Source organism: Oncorhynchus kisutch, linkage group LG5 (assembly GCF_002021735.2).
Source record: "Oncorhynchus kisutch isolate 150728-3 linkage group LG5, Okis_V2, whole genome shotgun sequence".
NCBI lineage: Eukaryota > Metazoa > Chordata > Actinopteri > Salmoniformes > Salmonidae > Oncorhynchus > Oncorhynchus kisutch.
Genome location: NC_034178.2, coordinates 51712507 through 51730544, shown reverse-complemented (window position 1 = coordinate 51730544; position 18038 = coordinate 51712507). Strand labels below are relative to the sequence as shown.

General features: G+C 42.9%; 1 protein-coding gene across 7 annotated transcripts in view; it reads right to left on the bottom strand.

The window, feature by feature from the left end:
- Window positions 1-18038, bottom strand: part of LOC109891203 (nck-associated protein 5-like) — a 102813-nt gene that overhangs the window by 59210 nt on the left and 25565 nt on the right. For all 7 annotated transcript variants that reach the window (XM_031825327.1, XM_031825328.1, XM_031825330.1 and 4 more), the window contains exon 2: window positions 11906-12096. The gene's annotated coding sequence lies outside the window, so the exon portion shown is untranslated. The remainder of the gene's footprint in view (window positions 1-11905; window positions 12097-18038) is intronic.

The following is an 18038-nucleotide window of genomic DNA, read 5'->3' as shown; positions in this document are numbered from 1 at the left end:
CATGCGAGAGAGAGAGAGCATGCGAGAGAGAGAGAGAGCATGCGAGAGAGAGAGAGCATGCGAGAGAGAGAGCATGCGAGAGAGAGAGCATGCGAGAGAGAGAGAGCATGAGAGAGAGAGAGAGAGCATGGAGAGAGAGAGAGAGAGCAAGAGAGAGAGCATGAGAGAGAGAGAGCATAGAGAGAGAGAGAGAGCATGAGAGAGAGAGAGAGCATAGAGAGAGAGAGAGAGCATGCGAGAGAGAGCATGAGAGAGAGAGAGAGCATGCGAGAGAGGAGAGAGAGCGAGAGAGAGCGAGAGAGAGCGAGAGAGAGCGAGAGAGAATGCGAGAGAGAGCGAGAGAGCGAGAGAGAATGCGAGAGAGCGAGAGAGAATGCGAGAGAGCGAGAGAGCGAGCGAGAGAGCGAGAGAGCGAGCGAGAGAGCGAGAGAGCGAGCGAGAGAGCGAGAGAGAATGCGAGAGAGAATGCGAGAGAGAATGCGAGAGAGAATGCGAGAGAGAATGCGAGAGAGAATGCGAGAGAGAATGCGAGAGAGAGAGAGAATGCGAGAGAGAATGCGAGAGAGAGAGAGAATGCGAGAGAGAGAGAGAATAAATGGGCCATAGTGGCTAAATAATTACAGTATGGCAAATTAAACAGTGGAGTGATAAAATGTCCAGAAGATGAGTGTGCAAGTAGCGGTACTGGGGAGCAAAGGAGCTAAATAAATAACAATATGGGGATGCGGTAGTTGGATGGGATATTTACAGATTGGTTATGTACAGGTGCAGTGATCTGTGAGCTACTCTGACAGCTGGTGCTTAAAGTTAGTAAGGGAGATATGAATCTCCAGCTTCAGTCATTTTTGCAGTTCGTTTCAGTCATTGGCAGCAGAGAACTGTAGGGAAAGGCGGCTGAAGGAGGAATTGGCTTTGTGGGTGACCAGTGAAATATACCTGCTGGAGTGCGTACTGCGGGTGGATGCTGCTAAGGTGACCAGTGAGCTGAGATTAGGTGGGGCTTCACCTAGCAACGATTTATAGATGACCTGGAGCCAGTGGGTTTGGCGACGGATATGAACCGAGGGACAACCAACGAGAGACAAAACCTGGGGAGGAGAGTGTAGTGTACATCCGCCCAGCTCCATCCACACATTGAGTTGAGCGGGACAGGGGGCTGCCAGTTAAGAGCATTTCCAGCCCCTGAAAAAGGAGAGGCTGCAGTCTAATAAAAGTCCCGCACAATGACTTGAATGCGGAAGTGGAGCGCTCCTAAATGTGAATCGATAATGTAACATTTCTGTTTTTAATCTGTGAGGAATAAGAGGAATTATAAACTGAGGGGGAGAGGGCCACAGAGTGGAGGTTTTCTAAACTCTGCAATTGTAGATTAAACTGTCTTTCATCTATTGAGCAAGCTCCAGGCTACTTTAACCTTAGATCTATTAAAATACGGCTGCGAAATCTAATAACAGTTCAAAATAGATGAGGGGTGAAAGGTGAATAAACTACCGGCCGCAGAATGTTTTTCCATGGACCATACGCTGAGGGTGCAGAGATGGAATTAGACCGGTGTAGAGACATGTTCTGTTGTAGAGACACGTTTCCTCCCCACCAAGACAGGTGGCTACTACACACTACTACACACTTAAGGTAAAAATGGTGGCAGGCTATAGGCTACAACCTGTCACCATCTTTACCTTAGTGTGTATGTGTGTGTGTCGGTCTGTCACAGCCACACACTGTCAGCCTGTCAGTGCCTGGAAGAGAACACCCACATCACCGCCAGACCCTAAACATGGAACGTGCCTACCAAACCCCCACCACACACCAAACCCCCACCACTATAGCCTAATTACATATCTGGAATGCTGGTTATTCATTAATGCTATGTGGTCCTGAATCCTGGGCCCACCCTGCTGCTGTCACAACCACATGACTGCCCTTCCTCCCTAGGAACTATGTCAAATAGGGAATTTGCAACTCTACTACAGCACTGTTTGAAATCTACCTTTCACATAAACGGTCATACCACACGGAGAAACCACCCCCATATAAAGATATTACATTTCTTTTAAAAGACCATTTATTCTACTGTGACCCTATTTTGGCCCTGTTGTCAGACAGCAGGGTTGGGTTGGAATCTTTGCATTGATTTACAGTTTATGGGGCATGTTGGGATTAGAAAGGAGAGGGAAAGTAATTGATAGAGGAAATTATGGTTGAAATGACTAATTATGTATACATTCCAATCAGAACTGACTAGTCCAAATGCTATAATGTACTGTACATGTGAAGTTTCTCTTGCTCCCTTTCCCAATTGTATATAATGTAGTCAGGAGTTTAGTAACAATGGAGGTCTGTTCCTTAGTTCATTCATTGTACAATCTCCAGGTGTCAGGAACGGCCGATCTCCAGACTGTCTAAGAATGCTGATTTATGCTGACTGACCTTGACTTCGTGCTGATAACGCGAAGGCTTGAGAGCTAGAGGGCCCCTCTACTTGTGAAATAGATAGAACGTTTAGAAAACGCTGACATCATTTTCAGTTTATAACCTGTGGAAATATGTGTATGTGGCAGTACTCTCTTGAATTAAACGCTGTTTACCTGGCTTTTAAGACTGGTCTCGATCTACCTCATGCATAATTAATGAACTTACACCTCATTAATGAACTAGAGAGAGTGCGAATTTGATTTTGGCTATAAAACATATAGGAATTTAGAAATTCCACCAACAATTTTAGAAATTCCACCAACAGTAATGTCTTCGAGCATGGCTGTTCTTAGACTACCCTCTATCCATCTCCTTCCCTGTGGTGGAAAAGATCATCAAATTGTATTTGTCACATGCGCCGAATACAACAGGTACCTTACCGTGAAATGCTTACTTACAAGCCCTTAACCAACAATGCAGTAAAAAAACTAACATTTATAAATAAAAAAGTAACAAAAAAACAATAATGAGGCTATAAACAGGGGGTACCAGTACTGAGTAAATGTGTGTGGGTACAGGTTAGTCGAGGTCATTTGTACATGGAGGTAGGAGTAAAGTGACTATGCATAGATAATAAACAACGAGTAGCAGCAGTGTAAAAACAAAGACTAGGGTCAATGCAAATAGTCCGGGTAGCCATTTGATTAATTGTTCAGCAGTCATATGGCTTGGGGACAATGCTGTTAATTAAGGAGCCTTTTCGACCTAGATGTGGCGCTCTGGTACCCCTTGCCGTAAGTGTGGTAGCAGAGAGATCAGTCTATGACTTGGATGACTGGAGTCTTTGACAACTTTTTGGACATTCTCTGATACCGCCTGGTATTTTTACATAGGTCCTGGATGGCAGGAAGCTTGGCCCCAGTGATGTACTGGGCCGTACGCACTATCCTCTGTAGTGCTTTACAGTCGGAGCAGTTGCCATATCAGGCGGTGACGCAACCGTTAAGGATGCTCTCGATGGTGCAGCTGTATAACTTTTTGAGAATCTGGAGACCGATGACAAATCTCCTGAGGGGGAAAAGGTATTGTCGTGCCCCCTTCACAACATTCTTGGTGTGTGGAATTCTGTACATAACCTCCTCCCATGACTAAAGCACCTCTCAGGGTGAGAGAGAGCACTCTGGGGGAGAGGAAGAGGGTGATCGTGTGGTCAGATCGGGAATGTTTTACATTGTGTGTGTGCTGTAGTTAAAAGAAGCAGCCTGGAATATGTTTATAAACTCAAAAAGGTTCATGTGTTCTTGAAGAGTTGAAACAGTGCATGTTTTGTCTCCCCTTCTGTATATGGTTGGCGTGTGACTAGCGTTGTCATAATGCTCAAAGGTCCTCGCTGTCGACTGTGCATTGTGGTTCGTCTCACTACCCCAGGGCAAATGGTTGACAGTTAGAGTAGACACACCGCAGAGAGACAGACACACCCCAGCTATTTTGAACTTTTCCTGGCAGAAAACAATATCTGATATATAAATACATTAATGCACACAAAAAATGTTTAAAGAAAAATCTTGTTTTTCAGACACGTGCAAACTTCACACTATCATTTGAGGACCACCTATTGAGATGTGCCTTTTGTTATGTAAATAAATCAGCTGAAGATTAGACTGAAGTAGGACCTGAGATGCAGTGCCTTAGACCGCTGTGCCACTCTGGATTCCCCTAGTGAATAGCCTCTTAATGGAAAAGACACATTTAGCCATGTAAAGCTAAAGGGTTCCTAGCCTGAGCGACGAATAAACACTGTCTGTGTGGCTCTAAAACATACAGGCTGCGTGTCAAATACCACCCTATTCTCTTTATAGTGCACTACATTTGACAAGGTTAACAGTATTGCACGATATATGGGATGCATTCACAGTGTTGTTGGCTGTATAAGCTCCATTACCCATACACTTGTTCAGACACAACCCATGAGTCAGACAAGCCCATGCTAACACTATCATTACTGAAGCGTTCAGCCACATTAACCAGCCGCCGTCGATGGCATTTCTATAGCTTACCACGTATGAGGTACTCTTCATCGAAATCGACAATTAAATATATTTCTGCCTATATAAGCAAATTTCCCCAAAAATGGGTGACTCATCAGTTCTTAGAATGAACATCAGTAACAATAACACACAACTGCTTCATTGCGTTACTGGAAAAAAAACACATCTGTCTGCAAATTTTGTTTCATCATAATGTTTGTATAGCACTAAATGTGTGTGCATTTGTGTGATAAAACTGCAAAGTGTAATCGTTACACTTCTCTGGTACTACAGTATAGCTCCCTTTTGCATCCCTTTACTACTACTACTACTGACCGGAGAACTGTTTCTTTGCTTGGGGGGAGGGGGGGTTACAGATTGTGTCGCTCTCCCAGTCAAGGGGGTGGGATTCCCATCCGGCACATCATCCCTGGGGGGGTTATCAAGCCAGTCATCTGAAATAAGACAAGACAGTGACTCCCCTCTGCCAGATGGTGAAGCGTGATTCATCACTCCCGAGAATGCATTTCCACTGCTCCAGTGTTCAATGGCGGTGAGCTTTACACCACTCCAGCCGACACTTGGCATTGTACATGGTGATCTTAGGCTTGTGTGAGGCTGCTCGGCCATTGAACCCCATTCCATGAACTCCCAGCAAAGTTGTTGTGGTGACGTTGCTTCCAGAGGCAGTTTTGAACTCGCTAGTGAGTGTTGCAACCGAGGACACTAGGCGGTCCCGTTCTGTGAGCATGTGTTGCTCCTAGACGTTTCCACTTCACAATAACAGCACTTACAGCTGACTGGGACAGCTCTAGCAGGGCAGAAATTTGACAAACTGACTTGTTGGAATGCCACTTGAAAGTCACTGAGCTCTTCAGTAAGGCCATTCTACTGCCAATGTTTCTATGGAGATTGCATGGCTGTGTGCTCAATTTTATACACCGGTCAGCAACGGATGTGGCTGAAATAGCTGAATCCACTCATTTTAAGGGGTGTCCACATACTTTTGCATATATAGTGTACCTTACAAGACAAGTATTTCAATGTGAACACCCACAGTTAGTCTCCCTGTTCAGCCTTGTCTGCCCTGGTGTAATGAAGACCCTCCAGGGACCAACAAGGACACAGACACTGGTGACAAAATCAATGAGTGTTTACAGCTCCCCTCTCAATTAGAGATCTACCACCTGAATTATACATTGGCCCTCTTCCTGCATCTCACAGAGGAACAGGACAGGGTGTTTCAAGCTGAACAGCCTAAAGCTAGATTTTCACTAACTAATTCACACAGAGACAGTACTTAGTTGTTGCACATCCGGTAGATGTACATCATTGGCCGCTCCTCAGAGGAGGAATATCCTCAGTGAATACCCTTTTTTTTTTATCAACAAAAGAAAAATAAATTGGTAAAACATTTAAAAGTTGTCCTTTTTAGATCAAAATCTAAATACACTACAGGTCAAATGTTGTATTGTATTATACCTACTCATTCAAGGGTTTTTCTTTATTTGTACTATTTTCTACAATGTAGAATAATAGTGAAGACATCAAAACTATGAAATAACACATGGAATCGTGTATTAACCAAAAGTGTTAAATCAAAATTTATTTTATATTTCAGATTCTTCAAAGTAGCCACCCTTTGCCTTGATTACAGCTTTGTACACTTGGAATTCTCTCAACCAGCTTCATGAGGAATGATTTTCCAACAGTCTTGAAGGAGTTCCCACATATGCTGAGCACTTGTTGGCTGCTTTTCCTTCACTCTGCGGTCCGACTCATTCAAAACTATCTCAATTGGGTTGAGGGCGGGTGATTGTGGAGGCCAGGTCATCTGATGCAGCCATCCATCACTCTCCTTCTTGGTCAAATAGCCCTTACAGAGCCTGGAGGTGTGTTGGGTCATTGTCCTATTGAAAAACAAATGATAGCCCCACTAAGCGCAAACCAGATGGGATGGCACTACAGAATGCTGTGGTAGCCATGCTGGTTAAGTGTGCCTTGAATTCTAAACAAATCACAGACAGTGTCACCAGCAAAGCACCCCCACACCCCCTCCTCCATGCTTCACGGTGGGAACCGCAAATGCGGAGATCAACCTACTCTGCAGCTCACAAAGACACGGTGGTGGGAACCAAAAATCTCAAATTTGGATTTATCAGACCAAAGGATCGATTTCCACTGGTCTAATGTCCATTGCGTGTGTTTCTTGGCCCAAGCAAGTCTCTTCTTATTATTGGGGTCCTTTAATAATGGTTTCTTTGCAGCAATTCAATGATGAAGGCTTGATTCACACAGTCTCCTCTGAACAGTTGATGTTGAGATGTGTCTGTTACTTGAACACTGAAGCATTTATTTGGGCTGCAATCTGAGGAGCAGCTAACTCTAATGAACTTATCCTCTACAGCAGAGGTAACTCTGGATCTTCCTTTCCTGTGGCGGTCCTCACGAGAGCCAGTTTCATCATAGCTCTTGATTGTTTTTGCGACTGCACTTGAAAAAAAACTCAAGTTCTTAAATTTTTCAGATTGACTGACTGTGTCTTAAAGTAGTGATGGACTGTCATTTCTCTTTGCTTATTTGTTCTGTTCTTGCTATAATATGGACTTGGTCTTTTACCAAATAGGGTTATGTTCTGCATTCCACCCCTAACTTGTCACAACACAACTGATTGGCTCAAACGCATTAAGAAGGAAAGAAATTCCACAAATGAACTTTTAACAAGAGACACCTGTTAATTGAAATGCATTTCAGGTGACTACCTCATGAAGCTGGTTGAGAGAACGCCAAGAGTGTGCAAAGCTGTCAAAGCAAAGGGTGGCTACGTTGAAGAATTGGTGTTGTGTTATTTCATAGTTTTGATGTCTCCACTATTATTATACAATGTAGAAAATAGTCAAATTAAAGAAAAACCCTTGAATGAGTAGGTATAATACAACATTTGTCCAAACTTTTGACGGGTACTGTATGTACATCTACCTGAACACTACAAGTAGGAGAAACCACCGATCTTGGGTCTTGTTCATTCAAACCCCCTAACCATCAGCGACACTACTCCTCCAGAGTTGCAAAAGTTCACGTTTGTGAAACCTACTAGCTTATTAATCAATAAAAGCATTCATTTAACCATGCTCTCGCTGCCAAGGCAGCAGCAACTCATCCTGGGGTCCAAACAAGATTAAGGAGATTATATATAAAAATTTAAAAAACAGTACATCACAACACATTACCCACTACTGTACAATAGATCTACGGTAAATTCCATTATACAGCAATATAACAATATTACAATGTAGGTGTGTGTAGAGTGCATGCTTTAGATTGTGTGTGCTTATGCTCGTGTGCGCATGTGCATCTCTTCACAGTCAATTCTGTTCAATAAGGTGTAGTTTGATCTGTATTTAAATCTGACTTGACTGCTTACATGGGATACTTGATGTGGAAGAGAGTTCCATGTAGTCGTGGCTCTATGTAGTACTGTGCATTTCCCATCGTCTGTTCTGGACTTGGGAACTGTGAAGAGACCTCTGCTGAGGAGTATGCATGGGTGTCTGAGCTGTGTGCTAGGCGTTTGAACAGACAGCTTGGTGCTTTCAATACCTCTTACAAAGACGGGTAGCGATGCATTCAATCTAATATGTTAGCTTAAGGGCCAGCTGTGCTGTTCTGGGCCAACTCATCTGCCTCTGTTCTTCTTTGTTCCACTTGACCAGGACTAGGCAGTAGTCCATGTGTGAAAAAAACTAGGGCCTGTAAGACTTGGTTTGTTGATAGCGATGTCAAGAAGAGCAGTGTTTTGTTACAGACAGACCTCTCCCCATTTTAGCTACCGTTGCATCAATATGTTTTGACCATAAAAGTTTACAATCCAAGGTTACACCAAGCAGTTTAGTCTTCACAACTTGCTAAAATTCCACATTCATTACAAGATTTAGTTGAGGTTTAGTGAATGATTTGTCCAATGCTTTAGGTTTTTGAAATATTTAGGACTAACTTATTTCTTGCTACCCATTCTAAAACAGACTGCAGCTCTTTGTTAAGTGTTGCAGTGATTTCACTTGCTATGGTAGCTGCCATGTATAGTCTTGAATCATCAGCATACATAAACACACAGGTTTTACTCCGTGCCAAAGGCAGATGATTACTAAAGATTGAAAAAAGTAAAAGGGGCCAAGACAGCTGCCCTGGGGAATGCCTGACTACCTGGGTTAGACAATTTCATGTACATGACTACATGCCCCTGTGTAGCTATTTTTCATACATTTATTCACTTAGCAGATGTTCTTACAGAGTCAACCATCCAGAATAAGATTTTCAGAATTCCTCTTATTTAGGAAAGTATTAGCTAATTTCAAGAGAGAATGACTGTGGATACATGCCAAAAGCTTTTGCATTAGACTCTTAAACAAACACACATTTTGAGGACCACCCCCAGAGAGGGACATTTTGGGTGTCCTTCACGCTGCCTGTTTTGAAGACGTGCTTTATTAAAAAGCTCTTGCTTTTGTGGCAATTATATCTGTATCAATTAGGCCCCCAAACCATCCAGGACCATGCTGTTTAATTTTGTCCAATTCAGACGGTTGGATTCCAGTTTGGTTATTTTGAGAAAGAGAGGAAGGTGAGAGGGGGACTCAAATCCCTGCCTAGGGAGGGAGTATGAATAAATTCATTAATTAAAATATGAGGGGCTCCATTAACACCCCACACATCAAAGGGAAGGGGGAAGCTGGAAGGGGAGCACTGTACATACTGTGTGTATGCGTTGCGTGTGTCCACACACACACTTTCAAGTTTTTATTAGTCATATGTACAGGATATACATAGTATACGCCATCCAACGAAATGCTTACTTGCAGGTTCCCTCGACAATGCAACAAGAGATAAAACAGAACAGGAACAAAGTAAATGTCTCAGTAAAATATTATAAACATTTTAGCATAATACAGGAAGGCACAATTTAGAACTCGCAAAGAAGAACTGGCAAATCTGGTGCAGTTCATGAGGAGGAGATTCACTGCAGTACTTAATGCAGCCGGTGGCCACACCAGATACCGACTTACTTTTGATTTTGACCCCCCCCCCTTTGTTCAGGGACACATTATTCCATTTCTGTCACGTCTGTGGAACTTGTTCAGTTTATGTCTCAGTTGTTGAATCTTATGTTCATACAAATATTTCCACATGTTAAGTTTGTTGAAAATAAACAGTTGACAGTGAGAGGACGTTTCTTTTTTTGCTCTCTCTATCTCATATATATATATATATATATATATATATATATCAAGAGACAGACACCCTCATACACACACACTACCGAACATGCATACATAGACACACACACACACACACCACAAACCCCTCAACTCCCCCTTCATAGTGTATAGTATACACTCAAACAAAGATGCATACACATTACATACCCTTGTCCCCAGAGAGTTGAGGAATGTGAGATCACTTGTCATAGGATGTTAATCCTCATGAACACCCACACAATAGGAGTAGCATGTGCTACAGGGAACCTCCAGGTGCTCAGTGTGTCCCACAGGGACAGCCATTATAGAGAATCACGGCACAGTTTCACATACAGTAGACACCCTCTAATGGGATATGGATGTGAAAATAATAACAATGTCACGGAGGTCTGATAACAAGAAGTTTATCCTTCATTCGTCTTTTATGGTAATATTTTGAGCCTATCATCTTTGCCTAGGGTTAGAGCACTTATAGACTACCAACAGACTGAACTAGATCTAACCGATGTCTACAGAAACCAACTTGACAAAAAGTGTGGTAGTCAAGTCAAAGCGTATTGAATTCATATCACATTCGGTCACCTAGACTACATTTATCTTTTCCTAATCTCACTGACTTTGAAGATGGTGAATAGGGTGAACAGATGTCCCTGATTTCTAGGGACATTCCTTGATTTTTGTGGCCTGTGAAAATGTGTTAACTATTTCCCAGATTTGAATTTAAAAAATCAAGTCACCATGGTGTAAAGAAACATTGGTCATCCACCCCTTCTCTCTCTCTCTCCATTGGAATGTGTGCCATCCTGGGGGGCTAGCAGTTGTTAGCGGGCATGTGCGGCTGCAAGTGCCAGCTCTGTTTGTGCACCTGGTCAGAAATGTTGGACCTATAACACAAGACATTTTTCAAAATGTCCCTTTACACCCGTTACTGCTGTTAGGGAAGACGGATAGTCCAGTAGTTTTACCTCTTTTCCAAAACTGCGACAAAAACAGTGTTAAAATTATTTGGTGATACAGTAAAACCTCTGTTGAATAAAAACCAAGAACTCAACATGATATCCAAGAATGGATTGAAAATATAGTAATGAACCACAGACAAATGGACAGCCTAGTGGATCAGAAGCCTGCACAGAGAAGTATATGAAATCAAAGGGAAATGAAAAAGTAATTTTACCACAGCGGCAGAAATAGACCGTCTTGCTGATGAAACAGCATTTCCCCAACCAGACATTAGCATCCTCGCATGCATTTAAATAATCTCATTTACAACCGCAGCAGAATAGTGCCGTTTGGCATCAATAGTGTCCATTAATTAACATGGGAGAGAGTAAACCCGCACAGAGCAATAATATACTCCTTAAAGACCAGAGAAGAGAAAGAAAAGAGCAAATAAAAGACAGAGGGAGCAAAAAACTGCATACTTTTGAAGAATACTTGAATAATTAATCAAGGTGAATCTCAAATGGAAAATAATTAAATCAACAGATGGTCTCTCTATTACTCCTGTTTCATTCCCTTCCACTCCCAAGCTCTATCCTTCACTTAATCTTGGCTTTGTGTGTGTCCAGAGAAGCCCCTTGCTTTGCCCCCCCACTCTTCTTCCCGTGCAACAGACTGACCCTGGAACCCTGGACAGACTCCATTCACTCTCCTGTGCAGGCCAGCCTCAATGGAGACACAATGGAGGGGCTCAGTGGCCAGTAAATCTCCCAGATCAACACGAGCTTGGAGGGTCTAATCCATTTTATTTTATAGCATTGTGACACTCAACTCTCAGGCATGTCCCACTGTTGTAATCGACACCAATGGAAAGTCATTAGCTGGACACACTTAAGGTTACGGCACAGACGTCAGGCTAGCTAATTCTAATGGTCAACATCAGCTAGCTAGGAAAAGCTCCTTCTCAATATTAGCTGGAAAATGCTCCTACTGCACACTTTCTAAACCCCAATTTCAACAAACAAAGGATTTGATCAAATCACTTTATGCCATTTGAACAAATAACTTGTCCTCATATTGACCACTTTCTCTATAGGGAGCAATGACATGCACTGCTAAGTGAATGTTGACATTAACCAATAGGAGCATGTGTGCAACATCGCGACAACTACACTAAAAGCAACGTCAAAAAGGTTATCCCCCAGTAATACACTTGTTATTAACAGTTCATTTCAGATAGCAGTGACACACATCATTTAGCCCACTCACCTCAGAGCTGCTCGCTGTCTATTGTGTGCCCTAAGGGGCCAGAGACCTCAGAGCCTCAGGAATAAGAGTGTGGTTCCTGTCTGTGGTTCCTGCTCTATCCCACTCTCCCAGACACTGGCTCACTGATGTTCCAGTATCACAACATAACGCGTTGAATCACCAGGGATGAGAGAAGATGGAGGGTGTGAATCCTGTTGACAAAGAGAGATAGATGAGTCACTATGGCCTATTTATGAAGAATGCGCATTTCCCATAAAGTGAGGCAGTAGGCAGCCTGCTGGCATCAGAATTGATATAAATGTAGCATATTCAACGCTGATAATAATTTCTTGGTACGGAAGTTGACGATACCCCAGGCTCTGATGATTACAGTTGAATAGGAATGTCTATCTAAATAAATTACCATCACTGCCAAGAACCATGGCATTTCCACATCCTTGTGCAATCTTTAAATTTTCAAACCTCTGTTTTGAATATGTATCTCTGAATATTAAATTTTCCTTTCGGCTTTCTTAGTCAAAGAAGTGACATAGCCTGGAGCATTATTAGTTCAGATGATTTAATTCAACACCACATACTGCTCAGCTAATCAATATATTCTATACAGTTCCTGTTTAATGAAAGTCAATGCAATACAACAGTTACGTATACCGTCAGTCAGCTTATCGGAAGACATGACAAGTAAACTTCGCCTCAGCCTGACACACTCACTCACGTCAACTGAGTGTGAGCCTGCTAGATTTAGACTATTGCGGGGGAGGAAACCACAACAACATCCAATGTTTACCTTTCAAACACAAAGCTCATGTATCTCTACCAGTAGCTAATGGGTCTTCTGCCTTCACTCCTCATCAATAAACCAAAGGTGACACCGTCGTCCGTCTCTGATCAAAAGCGCATAATTTAAAAACAAAATAAAAGGACCAAAAGCATCACTTTGGTGATGACAAGTCAAGACCTTTGACGAGGAACCCAACTTCGAGACACCAGGAGCTAGCTGGCTGTGGTCCTCTGGTTGACCCATGGCGCCAATGTGTCCAGGAAAACCCTGAGAGGAAGAGACCAAAAAAGACGTGGTCCCAGTTAGCAACCTTCACACCCTCCACGTCTGGTTTTCCATTAAGCTCTTGAACATTGCTTTGCCTCACTCCACACGTTTCCTGTGAGAATCCACATCCTGAAGAAATATCACCGTGCAAACCAGTTGTGGAACTTCAAACGCGCTGTCGGCTGTGTAACTGGCAAAAGAGATGATATTAATAATAAACTGTTTTGATTGCTTCTCTACCGTTGTAAAAAAATACAAAACAACATGATTGTGAACAGTCGCTATCAAGCACCAGGTTCTCCATCTGGTAAACCAATGTGAGTCTATCTCCATCCCACTGCCACCAACGCAACTCTTCCCTGTAGGCAATGAATGCATGATCAAGTACCCAAGCATCTTCTATGACCTATATTCCTGCAGCAACACCAGAGACTTGTCAAGTTGTCACTGATCCCCACTCTTTGCCATTTGGTATTTTAATTAAGCAATGCTTTCCTGACAGTTTCTGCCACTCTCCCAAGGCTAATACAAGATACCATATGACTTTTTGACTGTCACCTACATTAAATTAGAGCATCTGCGTTATGATTATGACCAAATGTAATACATTACATGCACTCCATATACATTGAGTATACCAAACATTAGGAACACCTTCCTAATATTGAGTTGGGTGGTATACCATTCTTGATACACACGGAAAACGATTGAGCGTGAAAACCCAGCAGCGCTGCAGTTCTTGACACAAACCGGTGCGCCTGGCACCTACTACAATACCTCTTTCAAAAGGCACTTAAATATTTTGTATTGTCTATTCACCCTTTGAATGACACACATATACAATCCATGTCTCAATTGTCTCAAGGCTTAAAAATCCTTCTTTAACCCGTCTCCTCCCCTTAATCGACACTGGTTGAAGTAGATTTAACAAGTGGCATCAATAAGGGATCAGAACTTTCCCTTGGATTCACCTGTTCGGTCTATGTCATGGGAAGAGCAGGTGTTCTTACTGTTTTGTACACACACATATATATGCATTCAAGAAAGAGATGGTCCGAGAGAGTCAAAGGGGAAAGGAGTGACAGAGTCAGGGTAGGGCCCAAGAAAGAGTGAAGGAGTGAATGAGTCAGGGTAGGGTCCAAGAAAAAGTGAGGGAGAAGTACCTTGACAGAGGGACAGACAGCTGGTTACATCTGCATGGAAGACTTTGCAACTTGGCATTGAGTGTGCTTCAATGCCCTGTAATCTGGTTGAGCTAGCCCCCACCGAAACATACACATGACACGCACACACTGATGCTCAAGCTCTCACACACACGACACGCACACACTGATGCTCAAGCTCTCTCACACACACACACACACAACCCGTCCAAAGATTTAAAAACCCTGTCCTGTTTGATACACACATTGTCATATCCATCTAGGCATCAAAAGGTCATGACAGAAAGGTGGGGTCATGTCATGTGGTTTCTGCAGTGTTTAGCCCACAGGCTATGAAGTGTGTGAAATTATACACGCGAAGGTAAGTCACAATCCTGCAACTCGCATTAAAAGCTGTAGTGGAGCAGGCAATGTGTGCGTGCACCAAGTCAACTAGATCAAATCGGTTGTTTCTGAGCAAGCAGTCATATATCAGGCCTAAAATACTGTGGGGCTCAACGGTCGTTCACACATCCCAAAAGCTGCTTGCCTTAGTGTAACACAGCTATTGTTCCTAACCGCAATAGCCTAAAACTCTATTCGCGTCACAAGGTTTTAGACTACTAATATACAATCTTACATTTTATATAACATTTGTGTTGTCAGAAAACTGTCCCCCTTTCCTGTAACAATCAAAATCCATCACTCAGTTGATGCCTTAGGAAATGTATTGAAAAAGGCGTTTCTGCTTTTACTGTACCTGCTTTCCCAATGTTTAAGCTTTTTTCCTTATTCATGCCGCAAAATGTGCAAATATGCCAAAACGGCTACTTTTTGTCAGTTGAAGACTTGTTCTGTGATAGAGGTGATCTTAAAGAGTTCTAAATGTGGTTTATACGACTACATATGATTTATCGTTTGTATATGCCACCAAATATAGAACCAAAGAAAGAAGGGATTTTCTCCCAGAAATGAGTGTATATCTGAGAACTCCCCATAATGCACTGCTCTCCCACCCCACCCCTCCTTCCACCCATTAGGTCATGGCCCACACCTATACAAAAACATTCCCTTCGCTTGTACACTGTTGACCAGGATGATTGAGGCAGGAGAGGGGGAGGGTGGAGGAGGGAGGGAGGGAGGGAGAACCAGTGCTTTCCTCACATCTGCAAGTAATAATCTATACTATGTGAATGCTTGTGGGCTGGATTAGTAGGCCTGTTGTTTTAAAAGCACAGTAACCCCCTTTCGCAGAGAGACACTGGTATTAACGGTGGGGTAGAAACCAGAGGCTGTTAATCTTATGGGAATGCTTTGGCCTTGATTACCAGACCACTGTGCTCTGACAGACGACCCTTCCCTTTTCATTCTGCCACAGACATTCCATACATACAGTGGGGCAAAAAAGTATTTAGTCAGCCACCAATTGTGCAAGTTCTCCCACTTAAAAAGATGAGAGGCCTGTAATTTTCATTATAGGTACACTTCAACTATGACAGACAAAATGAGAAAAAAATCCTGAAAATCACATTGTAGGATTTTTAATGAATTCATTTGCAAATGGTGGAAAATAAGTATTTGGTCAATAACAGAAGTTTCTCAATACTTTGTTATATACCCTTTGTTGGCAATGACAGAGGTCAAACGTTTTCTGTAAGTCTTCACAAGGTTTTCACACACTGTTGCTGGTATTTTGGCCCATTCCTCCATGCAGATCTCCTCTAGAGCAGTGATGTTTTGGGGCTGTTGCTGGGCAACACGGACTTTCAACTCCCTCCAAAGATTTTCTATGGGGTTGAGATCTGGAGACTGGCTAGGCCACTCCAGGACCTTGAGATGCTTCTTACGAAGCCACTCCTACTTTTTTGCCCCACTGTATGCTGAGCACTTGTTGGCTGCTTTTCCGTCACTCCGCCGTCCAACTCATCCCAAACCAATTTGGTTGAGGTCGGGTGACTGGAGGCCAGGTCATCTGATGCAGCACGCCATCGCTCTCTTTGGTCAAATAGCCCTTACACAGCCTGGAGGTGTGTTTTGGGTCACTGTCCTGTTGAAAAACAAATGAGTGGGACAAGGCACAAACCGGATGGGATGGAGTATTGCTGCAGAATGCTGTGGTAGCCATGCTGTTTGTGTGCCTTGAATTCAGAGTGTCACCAGCAAAGCACCCCCACACCTCCTACATGCTTCACGGTGGGAACCACACATGCAGAGATCGTCCATTCACCTACTCTGCGTCTCACAAAGACACGGCGGTTGGAACCAAAAATCTCACATTTGGATTAACCAGACCAAAGGTCAGATTGCCACCGGTCGAATGTCCATTGACCATGTTTCTTGGCCCAAGCAAGTCTCATCCTATTGGTGTCCTTTAGTGGTTTCTTTGAAACAATTCGACCATGAAGGCATGATTCACACAGGTCTTGAAATTTTGCTCTCCTTCCAACCTCACTGAGCTCAAGCTGTTTTGCAAGGAGGAATGGGAAAAAATGTCAGTCTCTCGATGTGCAAAACTGATAGAGACATACCCCAAGCGACTTACAGCTGTAATCGCAGCAAAAGGTGGCGCTACAAAGTATTAACTTAAGGGGGCTGAATAATTTTGCACGCCCAATTTTTCAGTTTTTGATTTGTTAAAAAAAGTGAAATATCCAATAAATGTCGTTCCACTTCATGATTGTGTCCCACTTGTTGTTGATTCTTCACAAAAAAAATACAGTTTTATATCTTTATGTTTGAAGCCTGAAATGTGGCAAAAGGTCGCAAAGTTCAAGGGGGCCGAATACTTTCCCAAGGCACTGTATATCTCTCTCGCTCTCTCTTTTGAGGGGGTGCGCACACCCCTTGCGCACCACCCCTACTTGGTTTTGTCATTGTGACATTCCTCATAAGGATGTGTGTAGGCACGTCGCCAACTGATCCAGAGATCATATCAGTCCTCGATGTGCAGCCTAACAAACAGGGAATGCGTCCCAAATGGCACCCTATTCCCTATGTAGTGGACTACTTTTAAATGGGGCATATAGGGCTCTGGTCAAAAGCAGTGTCGTATATAAGAAATAAGGTACTATATAAGGAATAAGGTGCCATATTGGGAGGCAAACAGGCTCCTCGCATAGAGAAACAAAACTGATCAAAAGGCTCTTTATGAGCACATCTACTGCACACCTAGTGATGATGAATATCAAAGGATGATGTGCTAAAAGGTGTCAACACAGACAGACACAGTGCCTTCTGCACATCAAAAACAAACCCTGTCTATAAATAACCCTGGTCCCTTTGCGTTTCACACAGCCTTATGTAACAGCACAGCAGCTCCAGGGTGAGAAAGACACACACTAATAATAAAATATACATTAGTTATGTGTAATCTGACGTGATAGAGCTGGGCAGAGAGCCTTTGAAATATACTATACATTAGTTATGTGTAACCTGGCATGTGATGGAGCTGGGCAGAGACTTGAATTACATCCCAAATTGCTCCCTATTCTCTATATATAGTCCACTACTTTTGACCAGGACCCATATGGATCTATGTAGGGAATATTGTACCATTTAGGAGGCAAACAGTGTTGTAATCAGAGGCTTTGGGTATTTCATATCACCTTCCTGATAGTTGACAACAGGAAACCTCTATCTGGGGACAAAGCAGAGCACAACTCCATTGCCTTGCCACCCTCCAATAATGCAGCTTCCACATTCCAGATGTGAGATCAAATGGATGAAGCCAGTGGATGTGCTGTTGGATATTTCATATGAAATCCAACAGGCCATAGTCACTGAGAACATGCGTTCAAAAGTGTTCAAGGAAATGTGCCGAGCAGATGATGTTTCATGGAATGGCTCATTCAACATGGCTGCTGGATAATGAGGATGATTTGAGTCACGGCCAAACAAAGCACATACCTATAAAGTCAGAAATCTAGTCTGTTACATTACCAAG